Source organism: Equus przewalskii, chromosome 3 (genome assembly GCF_037783145.1).
Source record: "Equus przewalskii isolate Varuska chromosome 3, EquPr2, whole genome shotgun sequence".
Lineage (NCBI taxonomy): Eukaryota > Metazoa > Chordata > Mammalia > Perissodactyla > Equidae > Equus > Equus przewalskii.
Genome location: NC_091833.1, coordinates 18,544,327 through 18,555,749, shown reverse-complemented (window position 1 = coordinate 18,555,749; position 11,423 = coordinate 18,544,327). Strand labels below are relative to the sequence as shown.

The 11,423-nt window shown below is 47.4% G+C and overlaps 1 protein-coding gene across 1 annotated transcript in view; it reads left to right on the top strand.

Annotated features, from left to right (window-relative positions):
- Positions 1 to 9,279: 9,279 nt before the first annotated feature.
- The window catches only part of SMPD3 (sphingomyelin phosphodiesterase 3), an 85,366-nt gene continuing 83,222 nt past the window's right edge, over positions 9,280 to 11,423 (top strand). Inside the window, exon 1 of the mRNA XM_070613743.1 lies at positions 9,280 to 9,482. The gene's annotated coding sequence lies outside the window, so the exon portion shown is untranslated. The remainder of the gene's footprint in view (positions 9,483 to 11,423) is intronic.

Here is an 11,423-nt window from a genome sequence, read left to right as displayed (position 1 = left end):
AAAAAGCAGGGCCAGCCCCCTGGCCAAGTGGTTAAGTTCGCGCACTCTGCTTTGGTGGCCCAGGGTTTCACTGGTTCGAATCCTGGGCATCACTCATCAGGCCATGCTAAGGAGGCATCCCGCATAGCTCAACCAGAGGCACTCATAACTAGAAAATACAACTATGTACTGAGGGTGCTTTGGGGAGAAGAAGAAGGAAAAAAAAAGAAGATTAGCAACAGTTGTTAGCTATGGTGCCAATCTTTAAAAAAAAAAAAAAGCAGAACTCAAATTATATCTAAACTATGATATCCAGAATATAAAAGATTATATATATATGTGTCCTACATGTGGACTGTAATATGGAAAAATTAAAAAAACAGATGTTAGGGTCAAGTACTAGGGATGATGTGTTGTTCTTATTCTTTCAATGTGTTTTACTGAGTACTTATTATGTATCAGGTGCTGTGCCACATGCTGTGAGTACAGCAGTAAACAAAATAGATAAAGTTTCTATCCTAATACACAGTTTATTCTAGTGGGTTACTGGAGGAGTGAGAATAGGGGAGAGACAGTCAATAAACAGCTAAGCAAGAGAATGTATAATATGTCAGATGGTAATAAGTGCTACTGAGAAAAAAAAAAGAAGAAAGGAGGATAGAGAGTGCCAGGAGAGGAAAGGCTGCCATTTTATATGGGATGTCCATGAGGCTATCCAGGGAAAGAGCTTCCAAGCAGAGAGAACAGCAAGTACAAAGGCCCTGAAGCCAGACTGTACTTGGCGCAATCAAGGAACAGCATGGAGAAATAGGGAGGGAAGAAGTGAAACTCTTGCTGTTTGCAGACAACATGATCTTATATATAGAAAACCCCAAAGAATCCATTGGAAAACTGTTAGAAGTAATCAACAACTACAGCAAAGCTGCAGGGTATAAAATCAATTTGCATAAATCAGTAGCATTTCTATACTCCAGTAATGAACCAACAGAAAAAGAACTCAAGAATACAATACCATTCACAATCGCAACAAAAAGAATAAAATACCTTGGGGTAAATTTAACTAAGGAAGTGAAAGACCTATATAATGAAAATTACAAGGCCTTTCTGAGAGAATTGGATGACGACATAAGGAGATGGAAAGACATTCCATGTACATGGATTGGAAGAATAAACATAGTTAAAATGTCCGTTCTACCTAAAGCAATCTACAGATTCAACGCCATCCCAATCAGAATCCCAATGACATTCTTTACAGAATTAGAACAAAGAATCCTAAAATTCATATGGGGCAACAAAAGACCCCGAATTTCTAAAGCAGTCCTGAGAAAAAAGAACAAAACGGGAGGCATCACAATCCCTGACTTCAAAACATACTACAAAGCTACAGTAATCAAAACAGCATGGTACTGGTACAAAAACAGGTGCACAGATCAATGGAACAGAATTGAAAGCCCAGAAATAAAACCACACATCTATGGACAGCTTATCTTTGACAAAGGAGCTGAGGGCATACAATGGAGAAAAGAAAGTCTTTTCAACAAATGGTGCTGGGAAAACTGGAAAGCCACATGTAGAAGAATGAAAATTGACCATTCTTTTTCACCATTCACCAAAATAAACTCAAAATGGATTAAAGACCTAAAGGTGAGAGCTGACACCATAAGGCTTCTGGAAGAAAACGTAGGCAGTACACTCTTTGACATCAGTATTAAAAGGATCTTTTTGGACGCCATGCCTTCTCAGAGAAGGGAAACAATAGAAAGAATAAACAAATGGGACTTCATCAGATTAAAGAGCTTCTTCAAGGCAAATGAAAACAGAATTGAAACAAAAAAACAACCCACTAACTGGGAAAAAATATTTGCAAGTCATATATCTGACAAAGGCTTAATATCCTTAATATATAAAGAACTCTCGCAACTCAACCACAAAACATCAAACAACCCAATCAAAAAATGGGCTGGAGACATGAACAGACATTTCTCCAAAGAAGATATACTGATGGCCAATAGGCACATGAAAAGATGCTCATCATCGCTGATCATCAGGGAAACGCAAATCAAAACTACACTAAGATATCACCTTACACCCGTTAGAATGACAAAAATATCTAAAACTAATAGCAACAAATGTTGGAGAGGTTGCGGAGAAAAAGGAACCCTCATACACTGCTGGTGGGAATGCAAACTGGTGCAGCCACTATGGAAAACAGTATGGAGATTCCTCAAAAAATTAAGAATAGAACTACCATGCGATCCAGCCATCCCACTACTGGGTATTTATCCAAAGAGCTTGAAGTCAGCAATCCCAAAAGCCCTATGCACCCCAATGTTTATTGCAGCACTGTTTACAATAGCCAAGACATGGAAGCAACCTAAGTGTCCAGCAACAGACGAATGGATAAAGAAGATGTGGTACATATATACAATGGAATACTACTCAGCTGCAAAACAGAACAAAATCATTCCATTTGCAATAACATGGATGGACCTTGAGGGAATTATGTTAAGTGAAATAAGCCAGCGAGAGAAGGATAATCTGTGTATGACTCCACTCATATGAGGAATTTAAAATTATGGACTAAGAACAGTTTAGTGGATACCAGGGGAAAGGTAGGGTGGGGGGTGGGCACAAAGGGTGAAGTGGTGCACCTACAACATGACTGACAAACATTAATGTACAACTGAAATTCACAAGTTTGTAACCTATCATTAACTCAATTAAAAAAAAAAAAAAGGAACAGCATGGAGGTCAATGTCCTGAAGCAATGGACACGCAGGGGATGAGGCAGAGAGGCTACAGGAGTCAGAGTGCATATGGCCCTGTAGGCCATCCTAAGGACTTTAGAGTTTGCTTTCAATGAGACAAAGAAGCCACTGGAGGGGTTTGAGCAGAGGTGTGATATGATCTGACATATTTAAAAAGAATCATTCCTTTTAAAGATTGGCACCTGAGCTAACATCTGTTGCCAATCTTTTTTTTTTTCCCCTTCTTCTTCTCCCCAAAGCCCCCCAGTACATAGTTGTATATCGTAGTTGTAGGTCCTTCTGGCTCTGCTATGTGGGACGCTGCCCCAGCATGGCTTGATGAGCTGTGCTAGGTCCATGCCCAGGATCCGAACAGGTGAAACCCTGGGCCACTGAAGTGGACCATGCAAATTTAATCACTTGGCCACAGGGCCAGCCTCAGAATCACTCCTTTTATAAGAATATTTTATGAATGTTTAAGATGAAAGGAGGAATTTTAAACAGGACATATTATCATAACATTCATGAATTAATTCACAAAATATTTTCTGAGCACCCACTGTTTCAAGGGGCTGGAATAGCGGGACTATTTCAAGATTACAAAGACATATCAACCATACAAAAATATTTTTAAATAACATTAGAGTTTTTTTTAAGACAGAGATTGCTCAAAGCAATTAACTGATCTTGTCCTTTTTTTCTTCAGAAATTATGGGGATCCCTTTTCTCAATTAACATTTAGATGCACATTTCATATTCTATTCCAAGTCCCATAATTATAAACTGAGTTGCTGTTTGGGAAATCCGAAAGTTGGCTGCTTATTTGACTTGTCTTAAATATTTCACACACACTTCTGCAGCATCACTCACAATCCTTACTGATAGGAGACCCTTGTGGAAAGTCTATGTACTGGCAAGATTATCTGAAAAACTAATAAAATCCTTGTAATCCTTTTCAAGCATGCAGAAAGGAAAATGGCTGCATTTCAAATTCATGGCATTTCACAGGCATGAATTAAGCTCTAAGCTCTACATTTGAAAAAAAATCAACACAAGTTCTCTAATTTATGTTCTAAACTGAGAAAACAAATCGTTGCTAAGAAATGAAATTTACAAAATTCTTAAACACATTTTCTAGTTGATATGCACATACTTAAACCTACAAACTATACAAAAATATAAATTGCAGGAATCACTACCAGTGAACTTGCTTGATGCAACTTCACCATGAAATCTGGAGTTGTTTTTTGGTTGGGTTAATTTTATTCCTAGGCATTCTGCCTTTTAGGTGTATATAAAACTGACCATGTGTAGATGATGTTGAAACAATATTTCTGTGAAAATGTATGAGAAAGCTCATTGCTTCTCTTCCTCTTTACCCCTCATGCCTTGGGTAAGAGGACTTCTTAGCTCCCCATCTTGATTTCTGTGACACTAATGTCAGAGGGCTCTGCACCCTACCCCTCCTCCTTGCCATCATCTGTTAACTTCCCACTCACTGTGCAGTTTGGCACAGGGCTACCAGGGTTGTTCTCTCCTTCAAAGCAGCCATCTTTCTGGGAGACTTGCCGATGACCTATCCAACAAATTTACCTTTCAAACTCATGATCTCCTCTGTCCATTCCAGCCACCCTGCCCCTGCCCCTGACTGGAGCTCCTTCACCTCTGACCAGCATTGCTTGCTCTCCCTGCTCTGCCCTCCCAACTATCACATTATCCTCTCACTCCACCAAGAACCAGACCCTTCCCATCTGTCCACTCCATCCTAGCTTCACCTCCTTCCTCTTGGTGGACCACCACTTCCGCCTCTCTTGTCAACATCTCCAACTTCCTTGCTTGCTTGTCTCCCTTGTCCAGCAAGGCCCAGACCTGGATCAGCCTCACCGTAGCCTTATCCATGCCTATCTCAGGGTTCATGGGATGGCAAAGAAAGCCCACAACCCCACAGATTAGTGCCTCCACAAACCCATGGCCTCCAACCTCAGTAGGCCGTCACTACTGCCCTGCAGTCTCTGTGAGTTGCTATTAGCTTTCTCTCCTCTTTTCCATAGCAGCCATCTTCAACATTTTCCTCTTTCTCCAAGCTTCCCACTGCATCCCATTTCCTCACATTGAGCAGATATCCTTGCCTCCAACATCACAAGAGAAGTAATGGCTATCGGGTATGAACTCCCTCCATTTCCTGAGTCCGCCTCCCAATTACCTACCTACTGACTACTGACTCACTTGCATCTCCAAATCCTCCTTCATTTCTCCCTTCCCATCTCAGGGGAAAAGTGGGCTGTCCTCCTGCCTGAGGCTCACTCTGAACCCCACCACCTCCCACCCTCTTGTTGATTTCACTCCATCCTTCAACCCCTCTCTTTCCTGTATCCTCAACTGTCTGTTTACTGGCTTTTCCCCATAAGCATTTTTAAATGTCCCAATCTCTCCCAACTTTAAACAAAATTGTCTCTCAACTCTACATCCTTTTTGGTTTTCTCCCTCCTCCCCTTCAAAAACATTCCCAAGAATTATCTACATCCATTTCCCATGCACTTAGCCTTCTACCCATGCTACTCCACTGAACCTACTTTCTCCAAGGTCGCCAGTGACCTCTTTGTTGTTAAATTTGGTGTTCACTTGTTCAGACTTTGGCTTACCTGACTATTCTGCACCATGCCACCTCACTTCCTCCATGTGGCTTCCATGGCACACCAATCTTTGGTTTTCTTCCTATCTCTCTGACTGTTCTTCTCACCTTTCCTTCTGGGTTCCTCTTCCTCTACCTGTCCCTTAAATGTTGGTATTTTCCAAGGATTTTGGTCTTCTCTTTCACCCTCTCTGAGGGATTTCATCCATCCCCATAGCTTCAATTATCATGTATATGTCAGTAACTTGATAACTTAAGACTCTTCCAGATCAGATCTCTCAAGATGACAGGTTCTCAGGCTCTACATTTTTGGTTTGAATTAGGTTCAGGGTAATAGACTCCCTGGTTACTTCTTCTTGGCCATGAGTTAGTTATTTGCATATATTAAGGCATTCTCTCAAGATAAGCTCCAAATCACCTACTGGACATGTCACCTGGATGTTTCCTACTCACCTCAAACTTACCTCCTCCTCTTCCTGCCTAAACCTGTTTCTTTACCATTCCACACCTCAGGGGAAAGTACCATCATCCATCCACCTAGTTACCCAAGGCAGACACCCAGGCATCACCCTCGACTCCATGCCCTCCGTGCCCTCAGTTTATCACTCACAAAGTCCTCTGAATATTTACCTCTTTACTACATCTCAGATGCACCTTCTCTTTTCCATCTTCATACACTGTGCTGGATCACTGCAGCAGCTTCCAACCTACATCCCAGCCTCGTCTTCTCCTGGCCATTCTCCATACAGGCCCTATACCTTTCCAAAATGCACATCTCCTTAAAGATTTTCATTATCTTTAGAATAAAGTTAAATTCCTCAACCTGGCATACTAGGCTCTTCAAAACCCAGCCCTGGTTATTCACTCCAACCTCACATCTGAGATTCAGCATTCTGGTTTATCTCCTTGTTACTTAATTAGAAGACCCATAGAACTTTACTGAGACCCTTTTCCCTCCTTTAAGAAAGTAGGAAACTAGCTCAATGTTCCTCAAGAATGCTTTAAAACTCTAGCTTCTAAGCATCTAGAATTCCATTCTCTTACGGTTCTCTGCTCTAAAGCCACCCCTAAAAAATAACAAAACAAATATAGTGAGCATATACCTGACAAAAACCATACAACTAATAAGAGAGAGAATGGGTATTTGAATCCAGATTACCAAGGACCTTACCTCCTGCCTGTTTATTCACAGTGAAACCAATTTCTGATAACCCAAGATGAAGAACGTGGAAACAGACTACCATTTGTTAAGTGCTTAATACTTATGAAGGCTTTACATAAAGGATCTCAATTATCCATTACAACATTGTCAAATAAGCAAACTGCAGATCCAAGAAGGTAAGTCTGTGCAAGGTCACAAACCTGGCAATTGAGTTTGAATTCCCCCATCTCCAGCTTATTAGCTGCTCCCTAACACCAATAAATAGCATTTTACAGCTGAAAAAATAGATCCAGCACAGGGTCACACATCTAATCAGAGGCGAAGTCAGAATTAGAACCCTGGTTTCCTGACTCTACTTGGCTGGATGGATGCTATTTTAGTCCCTGTTTTCTGGGAGAATCATGGAACCCTGACTTCTTCCCTGTTTGTAACAATTTCCTTAAAACCAGCGCTACTCCTGAAGGGTGAAACTGACTTCCAGAGTTTCAGCTGTGGCTCCAGGCCGTCTTCTTTGGCAGCCCTCTGCTGACATTCTGCTGATGCTCTGCTGATGCCCACCCTGTGATGTAGTCCTCCCCCCACCCACTTTTCCAACCCACTATTCTGCTGCCACTGCATCCACAGAATTAGGTACTCTGTGTCAGCACAAATCCCATTTCCCCTGCCTCCTTACAATTTTCTCATCCTCAGTAATGAGGCCCCATCTGTTTATCCAGCTCCAATGGCCTTCCCTCATGGTTTAGCCAAGATCAAAGCCCCTCTGCCATGCCTCTTAGAAGTCCTGTTAGTGATTCCCTAAACGCAATCCATTTTACTCATTCCCCTGTCCTAGCCTTCCCTCTCTGGATGTCATCAACTCAAGGATGACAGGGTTGCTTTTCTCCAGCTCTATCTTTTTGGTTTGAATTAGGCTAAGGGTAATAATACCCCTGGTTACTTCTTTGGCCACAAATTAATTTTTCTCATATATTAACGCATTCTTTCCAGAAAGCTTTAGCTGAAACACACCCAAAATGTCTGGATGAGGTGACATATGAAGCATGTGTGGGATTAATTGGACCATCTGGCCAACACCAGGGCCCTGAGTGAGGAAAAATGTAGAAAAGATGCTACCTAGCAAGGTGGGACATCATCACCAGGGCCCTATGATACTGAGCAGAGGGCTGAAAGAAGGGCAGGGATCTCAGACTGTCTTTACTTCATAATTGACAGGGGGAGAAGATCTCTCCCAGAAAGGGAGTGGGAGGCAGGGCATTTAGGCACAGAAAGGAGAAGGGCCAACATCTAGAAATAGAAGAACATGAAGAACTGATGACATTTAGGAGAGAACTGAGAGGACTTGCAAGGAATAATAGGCATGAATTTATCAATCCCTAGTGTCATAGGATTGGAAGGGCCCTCAAAGCATTCAGGCAAAATTTCAATCCCACTGTACTAACACAACATTTCTTCAAGAGGGTGGCATCTCTCTAGTTGACTACTTCCAGCAATGGGAAATGCCCAACCTTAGGAAATCAAGATTATGGCGGTGTGAGTGAAATTCAATTAAAGTTCAATTGATTTTCAATTCAACAAATATCTACTGAGTACCTAGTATGTGCCAGACACCTATATAAGCACAAGATTGTAAGTAGGAATAATATAGGCATGGCCCCTGCTCTTTGGATCTTATAATGTAATGTGAAAGAAGGATACATAAACACGCAAGTAGAGTAAAGGAAGTAGAGGGTGTGGCTCAAACACAAGCTGGGGTACCTAATACGGAGTAGGGCATCTAGGAAGTCTTCATGGACGACGCAGCGTCCGTTCACGGTGAGGCTTAAAGAATGTGAGGAGTTAGCTGAGTGCAGGGTAGAGGGACCCACGGGCGTGAGAGAAATCGGGTGCTTAAAGCTTCCTAGCTTCCAAAGAAGTTCAGAGTGTTGCAAGAAGGTGGAGTCGAGACTTGAAGGGCCTTTCGAATAACGTTGAGTGTAGGCTTAATTCTGGAGGCAACGGGAAGCCTGTGAAAGGTTTTAAGCACGAAAAGCGCCCTCTGGCTACACTGGCGGAGATGCTGCGGTACCCGGGGGTGGCTTGAAGGAGGCCAAAATCCGGGATGGGAAGGCCTTGATAGCCCAAGGGTTATGACCAAAAGTAAAGCGCTCCTCTATGACAAAACCGAGACAGAAAAAAAGGGATAAAGTTCAGAATGCGGTGGGAAGGTGTCCTCCATCCTCTCTCACCTTCGCTGGGCAAACCAAAGCGCCTCGCCCTCGGTTTGTCCCATCACCACAGAGCGTGGGCGGGAGGATAGTTCCACGCCCTTCTTCTCAGGTAGGAAAACTGAAGCCCAGAGTCTCGAAGTGGAGGCCCGGGAAAAAAAGAGAATGGAAATGGCCTCCCAAGAGGCTGCCTGAAGTCACGCACGATCCTTCGAGGGTCCGCGGCCTGCCCCATTTCTGTCAGCCACCCCCATCCAGCCGCCTTTGCTATGGAAACAGTCCTCCCACCCACCTCAGCATCTCCGCTTATTCAATGCACCCTGGGAAATGCAGTTCATCTCTAGTTACCTGCCCGCGGCATGAGCCCACTCCGCGTCCTTAAGGGACTACAAGTTCCAGAAGGCTGTGCGAAAACTCCGGCGGTCTCTGGGGGATGTGGTCTTGGCGGAGAGACTGAGGGACCGGCGGGCGGGGCCGAAGAGTGAGGGGTGGAAGGCACCACCTAGTGGGCGGCCTCCTGGGCGGGGCCTGGGCCGCCATTGGCTACGGCGGCGCAGAGGAGGCGGGGTCAGAGGAATGAGGCGCGGAGCTGTTCGCCGCTCCAGGTGCTGAGTCCGAGGGAGGCTCGGGACGCGAGAGCCGCGGTCTCGCCGCCGCCGCCGCCGCCGCAAGAGCCACCGCCGGGAAGCCGGGGCCGTGAGGAGCCCGGAGGAGCTGGGTGCGCTGCCAGACTCTGACCGCCCTCCCGCCTCTCTGAGGTCTGTGCTGCTCGGTTCGCTTTTGTTTTATTGGGGAGAGAATGAATTGAGGCGTGAGGGGGCCTGGGGAGTTGATGGGACCTGTCCTCACCGCCCTCAAGACCATCTGTCCCGGAGAGCAGCTGACTGACTCCTCGCGGGCCTCCCTGTGGCCTGGCGCCTGAAGTCGGAACAGCTTGGGTTAGTTTTTGTTTTATGGTGGAGCGGGCTCTTGAGTGCGAGGGAGAAGGGCTGGGGGACTCCCTCCCCCCATCTCTCCTGAGAGGATGTTGAGAGCTGGGAGCCTCCCTCCCCCTGTACCTGAAGTCTAAGCTGCTTGGATTGTTGAGGATGGGAGCAAGTGTTCTGGGATGAAAGGTTCGGAGGCAGAGCGACCCTTCCTCACAACACCTCTGCCGCTTGAGGTTACAAAGGAGGTCTGGGTGTGATGGATGAGACCGCGGGACTCCGCCTCCTCTGCTCAGCCCCTCCTGGGGCTGTTGAGGATGTCGGCAAGATCCCTTCCGTGCCCACTCCTCTCTTGAAACCTAGGGTTTTGTGAAGAGGGGGGACGGGATGAAGATGGAGTCAGGGGACTCTTCCCCTTCCCACCTGGACCCGCCTAGGTTATGGGGGAGGGGATTGGGATGCGAGGGGCAAAGGCGGAGAGACCCCTCCCCACCCTGCTCCGAGTCGCTGGTGCAAGAAAGCACTGACGGATTCTCGGGGTCCTCCACGCTCGCGGCTCCGCACCTAAGGTGGCCTGGGGGTGGAGTGCGCGGTGGGGGAAAGCAAGAGGGGCTGAGGGACTCCTCCTGACCTCTCCCCCCCCAGGCGCTATCTCCCAGGCCCTCTCTACCTGGGTCCAGGCCAGGGGCCAGAAGTCGAGACGACCCTCCATGCCCCGCCCCGCCCAGGGGACCCGGGCTCCTGCACCGCGGAAGAGAGCCAGACCCGGATGGGCACGTGCGGGACGGGGCGGGTCCCTCTCAAGCACCCCGGAGCTCCGGGCAGACGCCTCCCGCGCCCACAGCCCCTCGGGGATGCTCCACTCCGCGCCGGGCGCGCCCTAGATCCGGCCGCGGAGACCTGCGCCCAGAGCACGCGGCGGCCGCTCCGGCGCTAGGCTTCCGCGCTCGGCCTCGGCATCCGCTGGAGGACAAAGCGGCAGTCGCCGCACTGGCGTGCCTGCGCCACGGGCTGGGCGGGGGGCGCGGCCGGGGGAGGGGGGGCTTCGGGTGCGGCGCGAGGAGCTTCTGCGGAAACGTGCCAGGAGCTGGGCTGGAGACAAAGCGTGCTCGTTCCTCGCGGGCCCGCGCGAGCCGGGATGGAAAATCCCGAGGGAGGAAGCGGCTGCGCCCCGGCAGGGCACTAAGCCCCACACCCTTCTCCGCACACCCCCGCCGGACCGGCGCCCAGGATGCCGTGTGTGCGATGGTAATCAGGGTCCCTTCTGGGGGTCGTTCAAGACCTGTGGCCACGAGGACGTGGACAGGTCGGGGCTCCGCCTGGCGAGGAAGGGCCAGGGTTCAGGAGGCGTGAGTGGGCCAGGGTCCCCAGGGGCATCCTGACTGGCCCCCCAAGCTCCATCAGCCGTGTTAGTTCAAATCTGATTCCGGGGTTCAAGTGTGTTTATATATGTCACAGTGTAAGTGTTTGCACGGGTGATGGTGTAGGTCAGAGTGTGAGTGTGAATGTGTGACTGCGTGAATGTGCCAGTGTGTGCTCCAGTGTTCACGAGTGTGTCGTGGTGAGCTTATGCATCTGGCTGAGTGTGTGTGAGAAGAGGAACCACTTACTGCTGGCCTTGAACGTTGGGGGTGGAAGCAGAGTAGTCACCCCTTCCACTCTTAAGCCACAGCAATGACATAGGGTCCCAGTGGACGCCCCCAGTGGGCAAGTATCTTCAGGCTGCCTTGGGCCTAGCCTGCATGCCTGGGTGTGGCCCAGAAAGTGGGACAT